Source organism: Mus caroli, chromosome 6, assembly GCF_900094665.2.
Source record: "Mus caroli chromosome 6, CAROLI_EIJ_v1.1, whole genome shotgun sequence".
Taxonomy (NCBI): domain Eukaryota; kingdom Metazoa; phylum Chordata; class Mammalia; order Rodentia; family Muridae; genus Mus; species Mus caroli.
In genome coordinates this window covers 48895635-48920398 of record NC_034575.1, presented here as the reverse complement: position 1 = coordinate 48920398, position 24764 = coordinate 48895635, and the positions used below count along the sequence as shown (strand labels likewise).

The 24764-nt window shown below is 45.0% G+C and overlaps 1 protein-coding gene across 2 annotated transcripts in view; it reads right to left on the bottom strand.

Annotated features, from left to right (window-relative positions):
- Wipf3 (WAS/WASL interacting protein family member 3) overlaps positions 1 to 23407 on the bottom strand; it is a 77306-nt gene extending 53899 nt beyond the window's left edge. For both annotated transcript variants that reach the window (XM_029478622.1, XM_029478623.1), the window contains exon 1: positions 23219 to 23407. The gene's annotated coding sequence lies outside the window, so the exon portion shown is untranslated. The remainder of the gene's footprint in view (positions 1 to 23218) is intronic.
- Positions 23408 to 24764: the final 1357 nt, after the last annotated feature.

Here is a 24764-nt window from a genome sequence, read left to right as displayed (position 1 = left end):
ATATATTTACAATATCTCAGTTTACTTCATTTGCTGTGTCCCAATAATTCCAGGTTTCTATGAAATGACTCTGTTATTCTATAACCAAATTTTTACTGTCTATAAGACAATACTTTAACTTTTCTCATTTTCTTTTGTTCTTTAAGAGCAAGAAAAGTCCTGTAGCATATAATTTTCAGTGGACTCTATAATATAATTCATAGACATTGAGGTACAAGGTAACTATAATATAGATCTTCCTTCCAGATTTTATGATCTATGTNTTAGACTCTAACCAGAAAGAAAAGGAAGCAATACAAGCAATTACAATTACTTAAATGATGCAATACTGTTGTTCCAGCTGTAGGAATTCAGTACAGGTGCTTCCAATGCCCATAGGTCTCTTCTCTGTGTGATTGCATAAGATTTTATAAGTGTATAAGTTGTTCTATCATTCATAAAGACAATAAATAAATATGTTAAATTAATTGGAAATAAAGAAAATGGGTACATTTAAAAGGAAACGCTTTTAGAAAATGTTGCTTTTATTCTTATTTTTGCCTGTCCCTTCAATACTGAAGTGGAATTATTTGTAGACACTGTGATATTCAATAATAAGATAAAAGAAACAGCACCCATGCTGTTTCTCAGAGGATCATACCAAAACACAGAAACAGTTGTTAAATCATGGACTTTAGAAGAATTAAAGGTTTATATTTCATCTTTAAGAATGGATGAAAGTTATAATGTAGAGCCAGTCAAGTGTATATTATTTTCTTTTCTGTATGGGTTTCTGTCACAGTTCATCCCATAAGTACTTTAAATGGCTTTTAGTGTTTTATAAACAGAACAAAAGTTGTGTCCATCAATGGGATTCATGTGAATTTTAATTATGCATGTTTTAGTATATTTGATGTGTAATTGTGATAAGCTATCAATGATGAGACAGTAGTGAACTGTGCCAGTCACTCAAATTGCCCATTTACAATGCTGACTTATTTATTTCTATGGATATAATAAATGAAGGAAGATGGTTTAAAAAAAAATAAACACACACACACCCCTCCCTCATTCTAAAGTGATTTCCCTGTGAGTTCTTCATCCTTAACCTGCAGTTCTATCAGTTTTATTGTGTTCTGCACAGATCTCATCTTCTACACAGAATGACATCTGACCGCTCAATGTCGCACGTTCAGCCTCACACAGGATGCCAGCCTGAAGCAAGGCTTATCAGAGTGCTCTCATCTTCCCGTGCCTTTCTAATATGTCAGCTATCCCTTTCCTTGACGTTCCCTTATTGCTGTTTCTGTATAGCTGTCTTAGTGCAGTCTCCTTGTGTAGACTTTGTGTTCCTGGTGTTTGTGGCACACAGAGCTTCTGGCAAGGTTCTACAAATACAGTTCTGTTTCTAATGGTTAATATTATAAGATATCTGATCTCCAGATATATGCATTTCTTTGCAACCCGTGTGTGTGTGTGTGTGTGTGTGTGTGTGTGTGTGTGTGTGTGCACGTGTATACTTCTTCACTGCTACAGAGGCAAAACAACCAAGCAACATGATTCTGTAACACTGTCACCACTGGTATTTATTTCTCTCTACCTTTTCCATGGTGCAGACTCTGAGCCAAGCTAGCCAGAGTTCCCACAACAGTCCTTCACAGACAACAGGCCTGCCCTGGCTTATATAGGCATATGTTATATGCCACAACAGTCACAGCTTCAGACTTGGTCTGATGTGATGAGGAGAAGAAATAAGGACACAGACACATGCCCAGGAAAGCTGGGATCGGGTGGCCTGTCTGCTCTGATGGAGAGGTACCACCAGCAGCCGGGAAACTCGGGGCATTTATTATAGATCACTGAATGAGGAGACAGACAATTGTATACAGCTGAAAAGGAGGCCGGTCTTGGCAGGAGGTTTCTGTTCACATCCTAAGCTCAGCTGTACCACATCTTTCATTAAACTAACCAGTGTGTGCTACTTACATTACTTCGGTTTGCAAAGATTTAAAAATGCTTTTCAGGTCAAGTAAAGAATGAGGGCCCACAGGGTGAGAATGATCCTTTGTTTGTTTCTCCCTCTGTGCCCTTGTTCTTTACCTGGCTTTGTCCCAGGGAACTGCAGAGCAATTAGGTACCCCTGGGATCCAGCCTTGCTGAAATCACAGGGCATAATTTTCCAAAGTTTGGGATTAAAGGATATTTTTTTGTGTGTAGTGCTTCGTGGCTATGGAAGCTTTTTTCCCCCCCTTGACAGATATAATCATCAAATGACTTTCTAGAGAGGTACATTTTAGAGTCTGACAGTTAAGAATACCAAGCTCCAGGAAGTCACAGGCGGCACCAGCAAGCTCTTTGATGCTTTATGCTCTCTTCAACCATTAAAAAAACAATCTTTATTTTGTTCTGAAATTTATTCAAAATGCTTAAGATATTTAAAAAGCCAGATATCCAAAAGCTTTTATACTTTTTCCTAACTTGTGAAATATTCAAAAGGCAGCATTCGCACACACATTAGCTATTTAAACAGGAGGGAGAATGTCAACAGACTAGGTCCCAGGTCTGCTTGGCCTTTTCCCCAGCTACATTTTTCCTGGAAAAAAATATAAGTGCTTTAAGGCTTCATGCTTAGCCTAAACAGAGTCCACAGGACAGGTCCTCTATACAGGTCCCAGAACACAGTGGCTGTGCTTAGCATCACCACGAATAACTAGGAAAACCATCATGAAAGGAAGAAGATAAACGCCCCAATGGAAGCTGGGAGGATAAACGCCCCCATGCATGTTGGAACAGCAAGGAGGGCAACCGCACTTCAGTCTGGAGTGGGGGCATAATAAAGGAACCTTTGGTGGAAGTTACTGAGTTTTCAAAAGGCCAGCAGGTGGCTCAGAGACCTGTCCTTAGCAGGGATGGCATGAAAACAGGGGAACAGAAGTGTCTGCTTGAGTGGGAGAGACGAGCAGAGGGCTAGGGACACACAGGAGTTTGTGTGGTGCTCAGCTACTCTGCAGATGAGGTGGATGTTTGTCTTGTGCCCTCCCACTATCTTTAAACACATTTTCTACAAAACACAAGAAATCCCCTGTGGTGTGAGCCAGCCAGAACCCAGGACCCCTTCTCCAGCTCCCCTCCTAAGTAGAGAGCAGGCTGTGGCCACAGATTCAAATAGGACAACAAAGAGGGGTAGTGGGCTGAGGCCTGGAGGTCCACACTCAGCTCTCAATAACTGGTACTGCATAGGTATGTAATCCCAGTATTGGCCAAAACTTCCTCCTCTCTCCCCAAGAAAAGCCAGCTTTTATTTTAATTCAAATTTGAAATGTGACTTCATATAGTTTTCCTTCAGTATCTGCAAGGTCAGTTCCAGGAACTCCCATGGATACCAAATTCTCAGGTATTCAAATCCTTGTATTTGTTACATGGCATATGTTTATTTCATGTAACCTACACACAGCCTTGAGATGTTCTAGATTTCCTATAGATCATGCATAATACCTAATACACGGTAAATTTTGTGCAAACAGTCGCTGCACTGCATTGTTCAGGGAATAACTTCATGGGAGGAAAAGATGGACACACAGGGATGTACGGTGCGTGCGTGTGTGTGTGTGTGTGTGTGTGTGTGTGTGTGCGCGCGTGTGCGCGTGCGCTCAGCACAGCAGCAACGTTTCCTAGTATACTCAGTCCACAGTTGGTTTAATCAGCAGATATGGATGGTTTGGAGGGCTGTCTGCATTTCTCAAATCATCTGTATGCCCCAGTGGGCCAACAGAACTTGTGTGTCACACAGCTCTCTCACAAACTGCCGTACTGCAAACTATTTCCAGAGAGCTCTGGTTGCTTGGGGGGTTGGGTGGAGGTGGGTAGGCCTTTCCCTGATATAGGTGATAACTATCCTGGCCCCTGGGTCTCCTTTCTTTGCATGGCCAGCCATCTGTGTCCACTCAGAGGGAGATTTGAGCATAAGGTTTTTCTATATCCCCCTTCGTCTTAACACTTCTAATTGAGTTTCTCCAATTGGTTAGCTCATGAAACCAGATAGAAGAATAGAGATCCACTTCCTCTGACCTAACAGGGATGAAGGAACCCCAGGAGGCAACCTACACTCACACCACTGAGAGCCTGTCCCATCTAAGGACTGGTCACTCAAGTATATTTATCACAAGGGTCCTGCAGCCAGGACAGGATAACTTCTGACTCTGGGCAAACGCACTGAGAATTAAGGATCCTCAAAATATGCATGGAAAATTTGCAACCTGTAAATACACAATAACAAAGGAGTTTTATAGCTTAAAGATGGTCTGCAGGTCACTTATAGACACATCCTGTTGGCACCTGCTATCTAGAAGATTCTCTGAGCAGCCTGTCCAGGATCTCCTGCCCAGCCCACTCTCTCCCCCAAGCCTGTCTTCCTGCTGGCCTCTTGCACACTCTACATGATATAAGATGGCTGGGAATATTTGCCCTCTGAAGAGGCAGCTTTGAGGAAGGGATGTTGACCTGAGTAAAAAGGGGACAGGGGAGGGGAAGTAAAAACAGCACAGGAATAAAAAAAAAGGAAGAAACTTCCAATCAAAAAAATGTGGTAGACAGAAACTCTCACACACACCACCTGAACTCACACTTCTAGCAACTCATGCTTTTAGATAAAATGTCAGCCATGAAGAACAAAGTCACATGATTCGCAGAACAACGGGTGAAGGCAATCCTATTTATTGATAGAATTAAAGCCAACCTCAGGAAAAATAAAATATCATATTTTCTCACTTGTAACTTCCTGGATTTCATACAGCTACATAAAATCAGGTATGGATATATGACATGGCATTTCAGAGTAAAACTGTCTAGGGGGACAGAGGGGACTAGTGGGGAGGGAGGTGAGAGGAGATGGAAGCAGCAGGTATTAGGGGGAATGTGCTTAGCATGGAACATACACCTGTATGAACACTTAGAGAACCCTGGGACTGTATTATGATGAGCCGCGGGGAACCCAGCCACAGCTCGCAGCAGGTGCCTTTCTTCGAGCCTCTCACATAAGGATGCTTAGGTTGCTTTGTGGAACTCACACTGAGCCCTGGAGGGGCTGCTGTCCTGGTCCAGGGCCCAGCATTCTCTCTGCACTAAGCTGGTCTCAGTTGCCTGTCTGCAGGTGGCTTTTGTGGATTTTAGAACACCCACCTGAACTTAGGTTTTCAGCATTTTCTATAAATCAACTCATGCTTTTAGATAAAAGCATTTACTCTGAAAAAGAAAATTTAACTTTTGACCGTAAATGGTAAGGGAAGAGTACCCACCATCCATGGAAGTTAGTAGTAAGGACAAACACAATCATTATCAAACTGATGATGTTTATCGACATGCCCTCAAAACTCATCTCCAATTTCTCAGGGGAACCTACATCGAATCCTTGGGAGCAAAGGCCTAGGATAATGGTCACATGTTTTTCAGAGGAGTTGAACACAAGCTTTCCTCCCTACTCCCCCAGGACAGGCCAACACTGATGCCCTGGGAACCACAACACTGCTGCCCTGTGGACCACAACACTGATCCCTGGGGACCATAACACTGATCCTTGGGGACCACAACATGGCTGTCCTGGGGACCACAGCACTGCTGTCCTGCAGACCACAGCACTGATCCCTGGAGATCACAACACTGCTGCCCTGGAGACCACAACACTGATCCCTGGGGACCACAACACTGATCCCTGGGTACCACATTCTGAGAGACTCTGGTGGAAGCTCCTGAGAAAGGCAGCGTCTCTGCCAGACACAGGATCAGCATACCTGGCAGTGTCTCCCAGTAAGGGATACACAAACCAGCAAAGGCCTACTGAGTTTAGGATGCCGAACACTGGCTCACAGCCACAAGCTGTGTCCTTGCTGAGAAAACTGAGTTTCTCCCAGATTCACTGACTTTCAGCAGGCCAAGCCCATGCAATTGGCAGGCTGTACTTAGAGCTGGAAATGACTAAGGCAGGGTGAGGATGCCTGTCTCGTTTCAGAGAAGAATGCAGCACCAGAGAAACGCCAGTGCAACATCGGCTCTGGAGCTCCATCCTGCTCAGATGTCCCAGTACGCTATTAGCTGAACAGTCAGAGGCTCATCTCTGCAGATTCTCAAATGATACATTCCTTAACCACCATCGGTATGAAACTCAGTGTCCCACCTGCAGTGAGCTCATAAATCAGATTCCTTTTATTAGACTCTTTCTGAGATGCAAATTGGTTACCAGCTCATTCACTGAATTCTTTATAATGTTTGAACAGCACTTGGTGAAGGGAAAATTGGAGATATTGATAATATTCACCATGACTCAAACGCATAATAACCAATGTGCGTGGTTCCCCAGGGTGAGAGCAGAGTGCTGGCTTCCTGTCTTGTCTTTTTTCTACCACTGGGATGACTAAAAGAACTGGGATCATTAAAATTATATTTATCACACAGCTGTAAGGAAACATCAGTTTATGTAATAGTTACATGTCTAAAGAGCACAGCTCTACTTTTGGAAAACAGAGTCCACCTTATCCATCATCACAATCAGATTATTATCCGTTATTGTATAACAAATCACTTTATAAAATGAAGGCTACCTCTGTAATTTAAGGTGCAAGGTTTTACCTGGAGGGTGTTTTGAACTCCTTAACAGCTGGGTCGTACCTCTTCCCTGGGAACTACACATTATACAGAAATGCTGTCCTTTGGGGTAACATCATTCGGACTAGAGATGGCAGTGAGCAACCTGCCAGACACAGGGTCAACGTCCTTAGCAGCATCTTCCAGTGAGGGATGCACATGCTGGCTTAGGCCCCTGTGCCTAGGAGATGTAATGAACAAGATGGTCTCTGATTTTCAAAAGAAGAGGTGCATTTTTTAGAAGCGTTAACTATTACACAAGGTGATGCTTCCTGGAACTACAGATGGTTAGCGAGGCCCCGTGTGAGTCCTCCAGAGTAGTAAACGCTCTTAACCACTGAGCTATCTTTCCTGACATTCCTTATTATTATGGAGAAAAGCAATGCTGGTTTTTGTGATAACTAAGGAAGAATGATACAGCTTTAGAGATATTATCCACATCACAGAATTCCAGACAGATAATGTAAGACCCAATATTTATATCCAGCTAAACTGCCATTGCAGTAAAAAGGCAAGTGTAAATGTTTTAAATATACCAAATTCAAAATCCCGGATGTGCACTGATGATAGTACATAGGAAAAGCCTGGCTCTACAGGTAGCATAGTGTGACTGCCATTTATTTGGGTCTATTTTCTCTTCTCAGCTCCCAGTTAGATCTCAGCTTTTTCTATATACATTGCATGTCTTCTCTTGTATGTGGAAAGTATGTTCGTGCATGTGTGTGTGTGTGTGTGTGTGTGTGTGTGTATAATGGAAGTAGAAACAGGATCTTGATGGGGAGGATAGGATTTTTGTTTTTTTTTGTTTTTTGTTTTTGTTTCTCAAGACAGGGTTTCTCTGTAGCCCTGGCTGTCCTGGAACTCACTCTGTAGACCAGGCTGGCCTCGAACTCAGAAATCCACCTGTCTCTGCCTCCCAAGTGCTGGGATTAAAGGCGTGTGCCACCACTGCCTGGCTAGGATCTTAAGGGTAAGGAGGGAGCGCCATTTGGAGAAAGTAGGAGAATAGCAAGATGGTAGGAAAGGACTAGGAGAGGACGGAGCAGGTGAATAAAAACAAAGAATTCTAACTTTAGAACTAATAAAAAGGAAGGAATGCAGCTAATATCCAAAGTAGAATCCTACCATCCAGACTATCAGCCCGGGGATGAAACCAGCAAGAATCTTCAGGCAAAAAGGGACACACAGTGGAGAATACAGACACATTGACATTTTAGCTGTTACACAGAAAGTCAAAATACCTGTGAAGTGAGTCAGCCATATACGTCCAAGAATAAAAGTATATTTAAAAATGTAAGTGTAAATACTAGAAAAATTAAGGGGAAAATCCTACAGCTAAAACTGAATGGCAAAAAAATGGAGAGATTTCAAAAGGAATGGTGTGTGTGTGTGTGTGTGTGTGTGTGTGTGAGTATTTGGCATTGATTATGGAAAGAGAATTAGACATTCACTACATTAAAAACATACACAAGCAAAACCAGGGCCCAGAGGAATTCAGAGATTAGAGTTAACTATAGAGGCATCTGGAAAAAGTTAAAACAGAGTCTACTTTCAGGTAGAATATGGAAACAAAACAAATTAAAATGGTTCATTAGGTGACAGGCAAAAGGGCAAAGTTGGCAGTAAAACTTAAGCAGAACAGAATGAAAATAAAAGCAAAGGTATCTGACCATCGATTCACAGAGTCAGCTAAGCCTGCACGCTACTGAGGATGCTTTCAGATCGGACCAAAATCCTCCTGTGCGCTATCCAAACCACGAAAACTGAGTCAAAAAAAGTTGAAATCAGTCCAAAATCATAAATAAGATAATATGAATTCTTTACAATGTTGAAGATTGTAAAAGGGGTGTGGGGGGTGGGATGGGGAGGGGGGAGGAAGCAAGCACCAGAAATTTCAACTGCCAATTAGTACTGACCAGAGCAATAATGCAAAATTGCAAGGAGTCTGTGGTAGATCAATTCTACAACACCAGTGCGCAGGAAGTGGAGGCAGGAAAGGTGCATGTTCGAGACCAGCCTGAGCTCCACAGTGAGCCTTTCAAGCAAGCAAGGAAACAAACAAAACCATTGTAGGCCACCCAAGGGAGACTGGACAGAGCTGGGGTTTTCATTGTGGAACTGCCCGCCCACATCAGACCTATTAGACAGCACTTTAAACATAATGCCAAGGCTGGGAACATGGCTAAGTACTGAAGTGACTGCCACAAAGGCATGAGGACCCAAGTCCAGATCCCTAGGACCTGTATAAAAGTTGGGCTCACATCTCTAGCCCCATCGCTGGCCAGCAGTGGTGGGGATAGGCAGGTCTCTGGAGCTCACCGGCCAGCTAGACTAGCTAAACTGAGGGACTCTAGGCTGTGAGAGGAGGCCCTGTCTCAAACTAGGAGGTAGCGCGAAAATGAGGAAGACACCTGAAGCTGACCTCTGACTTCCATGTGTGCTCACACCTGTGCAGACACCCACAGAAACAATGCATATGCCAGATACACAAACAAAAAGGCTTATATAAATGGAAGGTAGAAAAAAAATGGCTGCATTTCCTGAGCATAAAAGATTCATTCTTTAAGTAGCTCTTAATATAGGCACAGAAACACTGTACATTCACTGCTCCTGTGGCGGGGGGTGGTGGGGTGGTGGTGGTGTGTGCACAGGAGAAAGGGGCGGGGATGGGGTGGGGAGGATGGCCTTAACCAAAAGGCAGGAACACAGCAGATTAGACTCTCTTCAGAATCCAATACAGGAAGACTCAGAGAACACCCTCAAATGCTAGCACAGAAAACACTGGAGCACTAAATAAACAACTGAACGATCCTGTGAAATCAGGTTGTGACAGAGGGAACACGGCCAAAGCACAGGTCAGAGCACATCAGAGCTGTCAGCGATGACAGTGACACGGACAGACAAGAGGACTGTAATGGCAAAGGCTCCACTAAAGGGAGTTGAGAGAAAGGAACCCGTTTTATCTGTGAGTTTAAAGATTAGAAATTAGAGAAATGATACATGTTAGGACTTATAAAGGCGCAAGGCTTCTCTGAAAATCAGACAGCAAACCAAATCCTCCAAAAGAGCAGAAAATAGGAAGAACAGGGAAGGGAGGGAGGCTGTGACAGGAAGATGCTAAACGCTTCTGTTCTAATCTGAAAGCACAGATTAAAGTGGACTGCTTTCTGTTAAAATGTGGATTAGTGAAGTGACCAAGAAAGGATGGGACACACTGAAGATGTCAAAGGTTTCCTGACAGTAAACAGAAGGGCCCTATCACCAGATTCCACCCAGCTACTCAGGGAAGAGCCTATCTACAGACAGCAGACAGACCCAAAGCTGAGACAGACAGACAGACCCCTAACTCCCACAGCACTGACCAACCTCACGTACGAGCAAGATCTGAGAAACATAAACAAGCAGAAATCTGAAATACTTAAAGTAACACAGCCATCAACCAAGGCCAGTTCAAAGACAAGGGCATTTCAGCCCGGTATGGTGATACACACCTTATTTAATCCCAGCATCTGGGAGGCCAAGGCAGGCAGATCTCTGTGAGTTGGAGGCCAGAGAGTGAGTTCCAGGATAGCCATAGCTATATAATGAGACACTGTCTTGAAAAATCAAAGGCAGGGACATTTCAAGGCAAAAGCCACCTCCTAATCTAATTCCTCATAGTAGGAGCATTGAAAAAGAAAATCAGCGCCAGCAATATAGGCTCTGAAGGTGAAGGTGCTTGCTGCACAAGCCTGCAACATTGAGTTTGATTCCTAGAACCCAGACAAAGGGAGAATGAGAGAACCGACTCTACAACGTTGTCCTCTGACCTCCACATGAGCGCTGTGTCACACAAGCCCACACACCTTTCATACTCCCCCACCTACAACGATATAAATAGAATTATTTCCACAGCTATCTCCTGATTATAATGCAAAACACGTCATAGTAAATGAGGGAAGACTCAATACATTCCAGTTACAGTCAGGGACAAGTCAGGAATGAATGCACTGTTGTCACTTCCTGATGTCATCACTCCAGAGGTGGGAGTCACTCGATTCAATTATAAAGGAAATAAAGCATATATTTATATATTAGTTGGAAAGGAGCTTGCTTGCCCCCTCTTCAGTAATATGACAATGTACATGGAAACCTAAGAGAATCAGTAGGAAGATAACTTTGAATCATAAGGAAAGTTTTTTTTTAATTTTTTAAAAAATGTTTTATTAGATATTTTCTTCATTTACATTTCAATAAGGAAAGTTTTAAAGGTGACTCCTCAGAACCAGTAAACAAACTCTCAGCATCCCTTCTGTAAATAGAAAACAGCTGCTGGAGAATACTGCCGCCTTCGGAGACAATGGCTCTTGCAAGTCAGCCTGAAAATATGGAACAGAATAAGCAGAGACAAGATGAACATGTAAGACGTGGCTGCGAAACAGAGAAGACACAGAGAAAACAAACTTTTACTTTCCAGCAGAAAAGACCAATGCCAGACAAACATTAACTTGGTCTGTACTGTGCTGCGAACTTCAGTGATCATGATGGATCAGAATGGGGCAAGACGTTCTCAAGTTCACAGCAAAACTCAAGTCCTTGGGTAACAAAGTGATAAAGCCGTACCATTAGGAAGAATAGAGAGTTAGATGGGTATTGAATCTTAGAGCCCCAAACAACTCTATATTTAGAAGTTTTGGCTCTAGATATTTATAAAAAGACACTGTATTTGGGATGAGGGGAAAAGAAGACATGTTATTTAATAAAAATGATTGAGAAAACTGGGGAGCAAACTAGACACAAAGATGCCAATGAAAAATATAAAAGACTTAAAAAAAACCCCTCCAAGACAAGGTGTGGCAGAGACTGTTGGGGGGGGGGGTAAGAGCGCCAGCAAGCAATGAGGCAACGAAGACCCAAATCTGAATTCTCAGCTACCGCATAAAGAAAAGCTGACCAGGATTGTAAAGTCCCAGCATTAGAGGTGGGGACAGGAGGAGGAGTCTGGGATGGCACTGGCTGGCCTAGCTAACAAAGTGGGTTTTGAGTCACTGAGAGTCCCTACCTCAAGAGAATAAGGCTGAGAACAACCGAGGAAGACACTCAGTGTTATCCTCTGGTCTTTGTGTGTGCGCGCGCGCGCGCGCACACACACACACACACACACACACACACACACGGGTGCATGCACCAGTACATTCAAAGGCATGAGCCATGCTTGGATGTATCACACACACACATACATACATACATGCACATGCACACTTACATACATACACACCCAACATCTTATACATCCCCCCATACAAACAGAAACTTCCAAGATAAGAAAGACCTTTTAAAAAAGCTCTAAGGGGAAATGTCCCTGCAGTTAACAAGCATGTAAGGACATAAAACACAATATTAAAGGCATACATCACTGCAGATGGGAGAAAAATAAGACTGAAACAAGCAAACTGCAAATTAGGGAGAAACGATATCAAATTAAAAGTCCAGTAATATGGCTTTCTATTTTTCACACAAACACTTATAAGTTCATAACAAAACAAAGAGTATAAACGACATTAAAACACGCTCAATGTTGCTCCAAATTATTCATGTTAAACCCACAAAATACCGCTGTGTGTCCATCTGGTCATCTAGGCTCACAAGGTGGATAAACATGCATTGGAGGGTAGGGGCTCACTCACTGTCCTGCACTCCACAGAGAGCAGGAGTCACTCATTCTCATGTGCTGGGGAGAGTGTGGGGTCACATGTATCAAGTTTTACACACACTTTTCAATTTTAGGACTTTATCTTTATGCCATGCCTAGACTTATGAGAAACAGTATTTTTTTTTAATAGCTAGAGACCAGAAATAAAGTGTCTGACCTACTATCATTTGGGAACTAAGTTAATTCATCCCCTATAATGGTTAACAAGATAGCTGTTTATAAAGAATATAGTAGACATAGTGTGACAACTGGCATGGTCTCTAGGTGACAGTAAGTAAAAAAAAAAAAAAAAGCAGCCAGCAGCAAATGCAAATGCACACAGTCTGCGTGGGTTTCTATTTATGCTTTGTATTTATATCCACGTTTATGCTTAGATACGAGGACAGCGTCTAGAGCACGCAGTGGTAGCCTGGGAACAGTCTGTACTGCACACTCTTTTATACTTTCGAAGCATCTGTGCAATGTTACCTGTTTCCGAATTAAGATGAACAGATTCAGTAAGAGCCTTGCAAGTTCTTTCTGGGTTCCTTATTTGGAACTGTGAAGTATTTTATTTTAAGCTTCATGCTACTCAAAGGAGACCTCTGTGCCTAAACAGGTAATGTAGATGAACAAAAAAGAAAAGAAATCAAAGCAGTGTTAAATTGTGCTAAGAGCTGCAGTTGAGCCCTTTGGTCTGCTCCTATGTGGGTCCCCACTCACAGTCACTGCCATCCACGTTGTTGTTGTTGTTGTGTGTGTTTGTGTGTGTGTGTGTGTGGTGGCGGGGAGGGGGACTGGCCAAGCATGCTAGAAAAGCAGTCAGAGGTGGAATGAATCCCTGCCCCAGCACTGCTCACGGTGACCTTCTACAAACACAAGGTGAGCTCACTTCTTTATTGCTGTCTTCCTAAACTCTTTTCCATTTTGATTTTTTCCCCCTGAGATGGTTTTACATTGCCCGGGCATACAGATGTGTAAAATAGGTATAAAAACCAAAAATTCATGACCAAAATACATTGTATGAAATTCTAAAAGAATAAATAACAACAGTACATAAACAACAAAATTCCTCAATTCTTGGATAATCATGTAATGTCACCATTTGTTCATGATGAAAGCAAATGTGCTTTTTACATTTTCCATAAAGACCTAAATCTTGACTGCGTTTTGATACCATAGGATGGCTCCCATCTTCAATATTTTTCATAATTGCTTGATAATTTGATTTTATAATAAATACTGATTTTGCTTCTTCATATACAAGTGTAGTATAAAATCCCAGACATGTATTAGAGCCTGTTCTAGCTTGGTTTTGTTGCTCTAATGAGTTGCTGGCTAAAAGCAGCTTGTGGAAGAAAGGATTTATTTCACATTACAATTGACAGTCCTTCAGGAAGGGAAGTCAGGGCAGGGACCGACAGACAGGAAGTGAAATAGAAGCCTTGGAGGAAGGCTGCTTGAAGACTTTCTCCCCGGGGTTCCCTAGGGATGGCACTGCCCACTTGTAACAATGGTCTGGACCTGCCTACATTGATCATCAATCAAGAAAATGCCCAAAGACTGGCCTATAGGTAAATCTGATATAGGAATCTTCTGAATTTAGGATCCCTCTTCTCAGATAACCCTATTTAACCAAACCACCACCACCACCACCACCACCATCACCATCACCACCAACAACAACAACCTAAGGAGAACAGGGCTGTTTCAGAAACTGTGGAAAATTCTGTCTTAATCCTAAACTAATATTAATTAATTTCTTTTGTTTTATAGACAAGGTCTCACTGTGTCGCCTTGGGTGTCCTGGAACTCAATGTGTAGACCAGGCTAGCCTGAAACTGATCATCAGGTGAATGAGACTCAAACAGTAGTTTTTAAACCCGAACAGTCGATTTAATGGAATACACGCTAGGGAATAAGTAAGCCCCCACGTTCCCACAGGAGTGGAAAACTTTGCAGGTACAGGAAAACACTGCAGTTTGGGACTTAGCAATGCTCTGGACTCTGACCTGAGGGGTTTCAGGTATCTGTGTGGGTGCTGTGTGGTAGAGTGGCACCTGGAGTGACCCAGGCATGGCCATGGCCACAGCTGCAGGGCAGTCACATGATGCAACCCAGGTGACTGCATTGCAGGTTTGATGGGTAACTCTGAATTCGTGTTTGGTTACCGAGTGTTCAGGGACCTTTTACTGTCACCACATTCCTGAGATTGGCACAATCAGATACATGACCCCACCGTTTAAAGAGTTGTACTCTACGAGATGGGAGTTATTTGTGAGTTGATTCTGGCTGTGAATCAATCCTTGTCTTCCATTACATGTAGAACACCACAGGATGCTGGCCACAAGACACACAGCTTGGAACCAACAGTAATAACAACTGGTGGCTTTCTTCCTTTCCTAGAAAATATGGACCCCAGTCTCCACAGACAGATGCTCTGGGCTATTGTTCTTAGTATACACACATCTGCCTACATGCAATTTACGTGGATACTGTGAACATAACAGGGTGAGCACAACCACTGAGAACGCACTGTGCATCTGTACACACCAGACAGGAGCACGCCAGGCAGCAGCCCACTCCACTTTTGGTCTTCTCTCTAGAACTCTGCTAGTGAGTCCCTTGACCTTAGAACATACACACTTGGGTAAAAATCAGAGCAACAACTCTAAACCTTGCAAGAGTTGTTGAAATGTGGGAAAGACAAATTTTGCACTCGAGATAGTTGTTCATCTGTCATGTTTAGTAGTTACGTCTGAGTGATTCATCTTTTCCTCTGACATACTGTAAAACAGAACAGTGGGAACAAAGATATCTCATTCAAATATCAGGAGAATATTAGAACAAACATCAGCTCTAAGTGGACACTTAAAACCAATTTCTGTCGTTAAAAAGAAGTAGAAAGTATGTTTCTCATTCTTTTCTTGCTTTTCCCATCTCTCTCCTCTGTGTCTGTGTCTCTCTGCCTGTGTCTCTCTGTCTCTCTGTCTCTGTCTCTCTGTCTGTCTCTCTGTCTCTGTCTGTCTGTCTCTCTCTCTCTCTGTCTCTGTGTGTGTGTGTGTGTGTGTGTGTGTGTGTGTGTGTGTGTGTAAACATCACCCACTCTGATAAGGCACATTCAGTTTTCATTATATCTTTATTCCCCAATGGTCATGGTTGCTGTCTACTTGATGGAGCTCAGTCTGAGATGAGCTCAATAGCATAACACAGGCAGACTCCCTGGGTTTGGTCCCCAGCATGCCCAAAACAATACTAAAAGGCATGGCTATAAGAATACTTTAGCAAATAATTTGTTAACAAAACAGCAGTTCACATGTTCTGATCATAAGCAGCAATCTAATTGTTACCTATTCAATTCGCTTTCACCCTCCCCCCTAAGAGAGACCTAACTCTGCATGACATATAGTATCAGTCCCCTTTCCAAGATGTGGAAAGGGGGTTCAGATGTGTAAGCAATCATCCTGAGAAGCAACAGCTGAAGAATCGCAAAACCACAGAGCACCCAGGTCAGTGTGATACCAGACCCGTGCTCCTCTGCACCCAGCCTTTGCTGAGTTCATCCATCTCCCCTGAGTCTGCAAATGACGGCATACATGCACTGTTGACCACTGATCTATGACCACTGCGCATACTAACAGGACACGGTAAAATTCGATACATGTGTAAACCATGCATTGAGCACACTTGATCATGCTTACTAAACGTAGAATTGTTGGCACTGTTCTTCCTCTTCTCTGTTCCTTCTCCCCTCGCTGCTCCTCCCTTCCTAGTCCTCCTGTTCCTTCTCTGTAATGATGGAATCAAAGCCAGGCCGTGTGCATGCTAGGCAAGTGTTCAATCTACTGTTGGGCCACATCTCTAGACCAGCAGCATTCATAGTCAACCATAGGCAGAAACCTGTCTCATGGCCATCAACTCATGAATGCAGTATGAATGGACAATAAAAAGCCATGGAGACTGCTTCACACTATATTGTGGATTCGCCTTAAATGTTACTGCAAGAAAAAGCAACCCCCTCCCCACACACACCCCAGTACCCGTACGTATCCACTGAGAAAAGGCCAGAATAGGCAAATGCAGCATGAAGGTACATTAATGATGGTCAGAGCTGAGAGGAGCAGCCATGGAGGAGCATCTTTGGGGACGATGCTATTGACTCTGCATATTCTAGTTGTAACTTAAATACAATAAAGGATGTTTTAAGATGTGTAAGTATCTCAGTGAAGCTGTAATTAGGAGATAGAGCGGCTTTAGTCACAGCAGGCAAGGCAGAATGCAGGGCGTGGAGCATCAAGAGAAATAAAAGCGCTTTGGAAACATATCTGAGAAGTCAAGGAAGGAACCACTTCCACAGGACTCAAGCAAACACAAAGAAGGAAGAGTGGGCCTCCCCTGACCAAACAAGTGGGGAGCTGGAGCCAGCTGTGCCCAGTACAGGGTGTGGCTGCTGCTCACAGTGGACAGGCTTCCATGGAATTTGGCTATAGGATTTATTTTGTAAGGTTTTAGATAAAATCCATGTGGCAACATCCCAGTGACTTTCCTTAATTTGTACAATGGTACATTAATAATAAGGGGGGAAAACGCAGGAAGGCAAGCAGGCAGTAAGACATGGGTAGGCCTTTGTGGTTTCAGTCCTGAGGGCTGCAAGTGGAACGTAGCCTGTAGAGAGGAAACAGCAGCCATCATCCAGCAGTCAACACTAGCAAGGGAGACTGTTCATGAGAGGTTGATTGACAGCAGTGGGAAAAGCTGGGTGTCTGAAATGGGAGAAGAACACCTTACTGGACAGATGACCTAGAGCTAAAGAGGGGAGTGGGGGAAGGGAGCGCGAGCAGAGAAAAGTGAGTTTAATTTGAAATGACTTTGAAGCTCCTTGGTGAGTAGAGGCATAGCGGAACTGAGACCAAGACCCCGGAAGGGGCGGGGCTGGCAGGGAGGTCTAGGAATCTTCTTGGAGACCTTACTTCCTTTTCCAGCACTCTGCCTCGAAGATGTGGATAGTGTGACATTTAAAATGACTGAGTCACCTTTGTAATTGCTAATTAAGTCAGGCTGTGACTAATGAAGGCAATGTTGATCTCTACCCACTAACCACGCCCCCATGGGGGAGGGCCTACTCAGCTGAAAAGATCTGCTTTCTCAGATTCTTACACTTAAGCAATCCTGTGATGTCATTCTGCCCGATGAGATGAGAGCTGAGCCTGGGGGGAGTGGGGAGTGAGGCAGGGCATCATTTACTGAATAAAAAGGCAAAACCTCTCAAATAGTGCACTGTCCGTCTTTAGCTATAGTGTTCTCCTCTCTTCTAGACTAGCCGTGCCAACCCAGAGTTACAGCAGCCATCTTGTGACCATGAAGCAAAGAGATTTAGGATGAAGTATTACAAACGTCGTCATCTGTAATGAAGGGAGAGAAACAGAAAGACGGTAAGGAGCTGGCCTCTGTGGCAAGTGCTCCTTACAGCAGCAGGGGATGGCCTTTGGGGGAGGTTGGCCTTTACACAACAAATAACCTGCCTCTATATACTCTTCTGTTTATTTTGTATATACACTCTTCTGTTTATTTTGGCTGCTAAATACAATCCTAGTTGAATCAAGTCATATCTGGTCATTATACACATACACAGACAGACAAACAGACAGACCCACACACAGAGAGATGGGGTGGGGGGAGGGGGAGCAAGAGAAACAATGTGGCTATCAGTATTTTAGTTTGAAATACAACTTTTTTTTTTTTTTTTTTTTGCCACAGTGTCTTTCTTCTTCCTCTCCTTTCTAAATTGGAAACTAAAAATGTTACCAGTGGTGGTGGTGGAGGGGGAGCGGGGCTGAGGTTCAGGGGTTAAAGCACTTGCCATACAAGCATAAGGACCAGAGTTCAGATCCCCAGGTGGGATGTGAGCCTGTAATGACGCTTTGGAGGTAGAGACAGGGATTCTCAGTGCAAGCTGGCAAATGAGCCTCGCCATATTAGTGAGTTCCGGGCTTGATGGAGAGATAAGATGGAAAGGCAACAAGGATGATTCCCGCCAACCTCAAGTCTCCACATGCATGTGCATCTGTATTTGTGCAAATCCGTACACATGGACCCACAAACATACAAACATGCATGCACATACACCCACATGCACATGGAACATAATTTGCAGGTACAGCAAAGCATTGGCTGCTAGAATGAAGAAAATCTGCAAACACAGCCCATCTGTTAAAGGGGTGGCGCTCCCAGCCACCCTTCGGTCTTTTCTGGTTGATTGATGTGGTTCATGCAAACAGCTTCAGCCAAACCTGCCCACCTGACTCTCCTAAGGATCCCCAGAAGGAGGAATTGTGCTCTCGCAAGTCTCTGGGCCAAAGTGTCCTGGCCCTTCCCACAGGTGCTCTCCTTAGCTGCGCTCTGGGCATGCCATCTCCAGAACCAGAGTCAAAAAAGTTCCAGGAAACATGCACTGTCCTCTGCCACAAAACTCCCATTGTCTGTAGTAGGCAAGAATCCTGCAGAAGACTTAGATCTCCATGGCAACAGTGCTGGTTTTAAAGGCCTGCCAGGAGAAAGTTATCCAAGGCTTCAGGACCAGGAAGAGCTGGTATCGGATCTGTGTTTATCTCATGGTTGCTGTAGATTGGGTAACCATCTGTGTTTTCCTTTTTTTGCTTTGGCTGCCGGGAAGCTCTGACCAGCCTTTGGTTCCCCTCTGAACACTGAATTCACCTTATAAAACATTTCTGCTGTATACATTATCTCTGATCTCTATGGACCGTGAGGTTTAGGGGTAGTCTCAAGTTCTGCTCTGTGTGTTCCTTTTAGCTCAGTTCATTATGAATTTTCAGTTGCTTTCTACCTACTTCTGGCAAACTCAAATTGTTTTATGAAACGGAGACCATGTTAAGCCCATAGTTTGTAAAAAAAAAAAAAAGCACAAGGTTACCATTGTAACAAAAGTATCCCTAATTTGTTGAGGATCACCATGAATACAGCACAGTCCTATTTACCCTTCTTATTATTTTAAGGCCTTTTTATTATTCCCATTTTTATAGAAAGAAATTGAATCACACAGAACTTAGGGGATTTGCCAACAATCATTCAGAGAATCAATGATATACTTAGGTCAATGAGTTCTGAAGTATATACAACACAGTTTCTATCTGCATGAAGTGGAAGCATCCTGACTCCACAAGTTAAACCTAGAAATCTTTATGCCTGGGAGGGCTCTTGGGATGGTTTTGCATCTCTCAGACTCTTAGCTTAGCCCCGGCAGGAGTTAGCCATTAGCTATTAGGAACAGTACATAGTAGGCTGGGTGCCTTCCTTTGACAGCTGCGTATACTGATCTGAAACCACCTGTGCCTCTTCCCAGCTAACTCCTGGAGCTGACTCTAACATCCAGTCCAAAGATAGGTCTGGCTGTCTCTTCCGGGTACCACCATCTGAGATTCAACCTGTCACTGGAATCCATCACCCACAAAGGATGGGACTTCCGGAACATTTCCCAACAGTGTCTGGCTCACTCGGCACCCACACGGAGTTTTTTTTTTTTTTCCACATCTGTCCTGTTTCAGTGTATGCCCCTTGGTGTGTGAATGCTGTTGTTCATGATGCAATGTCTGGCTGCAGACCTGGTGTGGGAAAAGCCCCTCTGCAGTGACCCCCACAGAAAGGAAAGAGCCAGATCCAATAGCAAGGGGAGGTTTCAACTGCACTGCATTACTGGCTGCGGCCAGGGAGGAGCATGTGGGGTGTCTGTGGAGCTGAATGGCCCCTCGGCTCTGTGGCAGTGGCCAAGGAATTAAAGAATCCTTTTCTCACCCAGCTGAACTCGGATCTATTAGGTCCCTCTTCGAGTTTGTTTTGTCAGATGCTGTGAGCCAAGTTAGTCAAATATTACAATTCCTTTGTAAATATTTCAGCAGCCAGATGGCGGGAGTATCGCCGTGAGAGGGCAGAACTCGCCAGGAGATAATTGTGTGACAGGCTCATTGCTCAGGGGACCCCCACACAGATTTCTTGGTAGGCCTGCTCAGTGTCCTCTACTCCTAAACCCCATAGTCCAAGAAGACAAGCATTCAATGTGAAGTCAGAAGCATGTGTTAAAACAAACATGTTCCCATGTCTCTAAGTTTGGGACTCAAAGCAGACACAGGACATTCGGTCATATAACAGGGCAAATTTCCCAGGACGTCACTCTTTATAATGTGACTGTGTCCTGAAAATTTATCACATGCATACAAGACATTTTATTTATTCTATTAAGTTACGTTTTATAAATTGATTTTACATTTTTTTGCTTTTGGTTTTGATTGTTTTTTTGTTTTGTTTGTGTGTGTGCATGTGTGTGTGTGTGTGTGTGTGTGTGTTTGTGACTGAACTTCTGGAGGTCAGAAAACAATTTGCAGGGTCAATTCTCTCACCACATGGATTCTGAGGGTTGAACTACAGTTTTTAGGCTTGGCACAAGCTCCTTTACCCACTAAGCCATCTTGCCTGCCCTTTAATAGATTTTTAAACTTTAGCACTGATATATATCTATTATATCTGTCAAGCATAGAAAAGTCAGGAAAAGTTGAGGCTACCTGATGAAAACCCTCTCTGTTCTTCAGTGCTAATCTCATTTGGTGTGGCGGCGTTCTCTCTCTCTCTCTCTCTCTCTCTCTCTCTCTCTCTCTCTCTCTCTGGCTCTATTATTCCTTTTTTGTGTGTGTTGGAATGACTGCAAAATCTCAACCTGTACTCTACAGTTGCTGAACAATAATCGCCTAAAAAGAGCGTTGCCAGGCTGGGCCAGCTGGCTGTCTCCCATTCCTGAAACTGAATGTTCTTAGACACACACGCTCTCCTCCGCCCCTTCTGCTGCTGGCTGACTTAGTGTAGCACCAAGTCACACTCCCAAGTGCCTGAAACCGAGGCTCCTGGAAGGACTAAAAGGGGTGTACAGCAGCTCTACCAAGGCAGCCTGACATCTCTGCCCAGATTTGGGCACCAACAATTGGATGTGGGTGGTGCACTTCCAGTTTGAAGTGTACAGACCCAGGCCCCTGTCCTCGGCACACTCAGCTAACCCCTGTCTCTTCACATTTCTCATCTGTGGAAAGGCACAATAGTTACAGGAACCACAGGGCTCGAGTTAATGCATATGGAAGCATCTACAGTGTCTGGCCATTTCCTGCTACTTCCCCACTGTGTTTTTTCTCCCCTGTCCTTCTCCCTGTTTTCCTGATTTGGTTTTGCTTTAAAATGCATCTCTAAAGTACATTAGCTGGCAGCCTGCAGCAGCCTGTGCCCTGCCATGCCCAGTGCCCTTCAGCATCAAATATCCACTTAAGTTGTTATTGAAGTAAAAAAAAAAAAAAAGCCACAAGTGATGTGCACAAGTCTAAAGCACACAACTTCCTGAGTTTCCATGTATGGGGAGCACGTCCAGACCTAAAGTGCCTTGAAGGTCTGCCCAGGCCAGGAGGAAGCCCAAAGGCCGTCCACTTCTGACCTCTACCACTACTTTACAGTTTAGAGAGGACCACTTTTAGAAGAAGGCTGGGACTGGACAGGTAGTTTATCGGTGGTAACTCTGATCTTGTAGAACACTAGGACTCATTCCCAGCACCCACACAGTGGTTCAGGAAGGAACATGACATCCCTAACTCTAGTCCAGGGGATCCAGTGCCCTCTTCTGACCTCTAGGGGGTTCCCCGCACAGAGTCGTGCATAGACATACATGCCTGGAAAATACTTACACAGAAAGTAAAAGGAGTGAACATTAAAAACAAGGCTAGAGTGTCTGATGACTATACTACTAACTGGCAGCAAGAAACCCTCTCCTGGCCCTCTCTGAGGTGACGAAGGCAAAGACAGTGAGGCACACAAGCTTTTAAAGTCACACAAGTCTGCCCAACAAATGCTCTCACTTACATCCAAGGACCCCAGGCACAGAAGAAGAATGCCAACATCCCACTGGAAACTTTCCTCCGAGAGTCCCCAGACTGTGGGTCAGAGATACTTCTGGTTTATCCTGAGCCCATTAGACAGGCTTCCTGGGTTTCTGGGCAGAACATCTATCCAACTCAGGTTCTCACACTCACGGCAGACACTCCAAGCACGCAGAAGACATTGTTTCCACAGGGGAAGGATGTCTGGCATCCTACAGGAGAGTCCAGCGTGTTCTTCTCCCAAGCTTGCTCCCCTTGAGCTCCTGGCTAGGTATCCAGGGGAATGGCCACAATTACCCAGTCCTGCACACCTCCAAAGGACTTTAACGGCCATTTGTGGCCAGATGTAAATGGCTAGAGATATGGATAGACACATACATTCTCTGTCTGGCTCCTGACCTCGGCAGGCTTACAAATAAGCCTCGGGGAGTCAGGACTCAGCTCCTGGCCCGGCTCTGTCACCAGGAACTGTGTGACCTTGGATAAGTCACTTTTTCCCTCAGGAATTGGCTTTCTTTCTGGGAAATGGTCCAGTATCCTCAATCCTTGTCTGATTATGCAGGTTCCCAGATCTCTCCTATCGCCAGGGACCCTTCCTTAACATCCCCAACACAAGCAAGATCCACCCTTTTGTTCTCAGGGGAGGGGTGGGGGGCTGACGTGGGGGAAGGGAAGCAGAGCCCCCTTGGGGCATCAGGCTATGAGGCCTCGGTGCCAGAAGCTGATTACGGAAGAGTGCTGTCCTGGGAGGTCACCAGGGAGCCCTGAGGTGACCTGGTGTAGCCATGGTCCCTTTCCGACCCGTGGCGGTCGGGGAGCGAGTGGTTGCCGCTAGGGCTGCACGGAGCAGCTGGGGACTACAGTTTGGAGAGGGTCCTGGGCACTCTCACTCGCCCAGTGTCTTTGACAACGCGGGAGCCCACTCCACCTCGGGACTGTCCCCAATACCCTTCGCGACAACCCCAATCGGCCACTTAACCCAGGGCCCGGACGCGAGCAGAGCAGCTACCTGCAGCTGGCCGTAACCCGGCCGACTGGACTTTAGCTGGAGCCGCCGTCCCCGCTGTCCCGGTCGTCTCCGTCGTCCCCGTCGCTTCGAGGATCCCGGCTGGGCTGCAGACAGTGCCTGGCGTTGCTTCTGCGCGCCCGGCTAAGCTGGACTCTGCGCTCCTCGCTCGCTCCCAGCCGGGCTTAAGCGCTGCCGGGACGCGGAGGCGGAGCCGCCGCCCCCACCTGCTCCTGGCGGCCGCCCTGGAGCCTCGCCGCCCAGCGCACAGGGACGCGGCCCAGAGGGCGGGGTCGCTCTGGCACCCAGGAGGCGGTCCTGGCTGCGCGGCGCAGCTCCCAGGTACAGAGTCCCGAGTGTGAGCCACGGGGACAATGGGGCCAAGGGCTGGAGTTCCCCTGCACGCCACCTCTATATATTACAAACATTTCTGAGCCCTCGCTAAGCCCCAGACAGCGCGTATAAGCAAGGGGACAAAAGGAGAATGGGACAGCCTGTTGTCCCGATGAACGCTAGCAGGTACTTACAATACGGAGCCAAGAGGACATGCAGCGCGTACAAGCAGAGGGACACCCAATTCAGACCTGGGCTTGGGAGGCAGGGGTGGGTGTGTGGGTGGAGAGAGCTGGGTGGGGGGCGGGGGGGGCGGTAGAGAAGCTTGCTCTCAGAGATAGGTGAGCACAAAATATCCTGGTAACACGGGGAGGTAAGTAGCTTCCGGTGGGGCTGAAGTAGGAAGAAGGCAATTTGAAATCTAGAGTGAAGCAAGTCTGTCCCATTTCCCTGTCCTGCTGTCCAGAGCTTGGAGGATACTGGAGATTTATGCCTGAGGCTCCTGTGTACACTCAGCTGCTCCAAGTGCAGCAATTCAGGCTGGCATTTCCTGCCTCTCACATCTTAGGCATTCTTGTCAGATAAGGATGTCCTGCTGGACTCTTGACTGGTTCTTTAGGGTCGGAGGTTCTTCTGTGAGCTTGTTACTCTGCAGGGTCCTACAGTGCGTCAGCTAAGGAGCCAGGTTCTCACCCTTCAAAGTCCTGGCTCTAGTACTGGGAACACACTTGAGGAAGTCAGTGCCAGCAGCTGGCTACCACACCTGATTGCAACCTATCTCTCCATTCCCATGGTCCAAGTTTATATCCCCAGTAGACCTCAGCTACGTTCCTATTTACTTATGTTTATAGCCTGACAAACTTATGGCTATAGCAAGGATTAATAACGCACTCAAGATGTCTTTTACTTTTGAGCTGACAAAAGTTGCTCTTGATTTAGGTGAAGAAGGGGTTATGTGTAGCACCATAATACCGTGATCCCGGACATGAGACATGAAGAATATACTTCAACTAAAAGTCACTAACCTTTCTGCATGAATAATTGCCAAGGACAGTGTTGGGTCATTAATCCTCACTCTCTTTACTTAGTTACTTGTGTTCTGATTCGAAAAGGAAGGAAAGCTCAATTTGCAGAGAAGAATTATTTCCATGGTCATGTAGAAATCCCACCAGGTCTTCTACGGAGCCCCAAAGCACAAACTAGTTGCATGGACAGC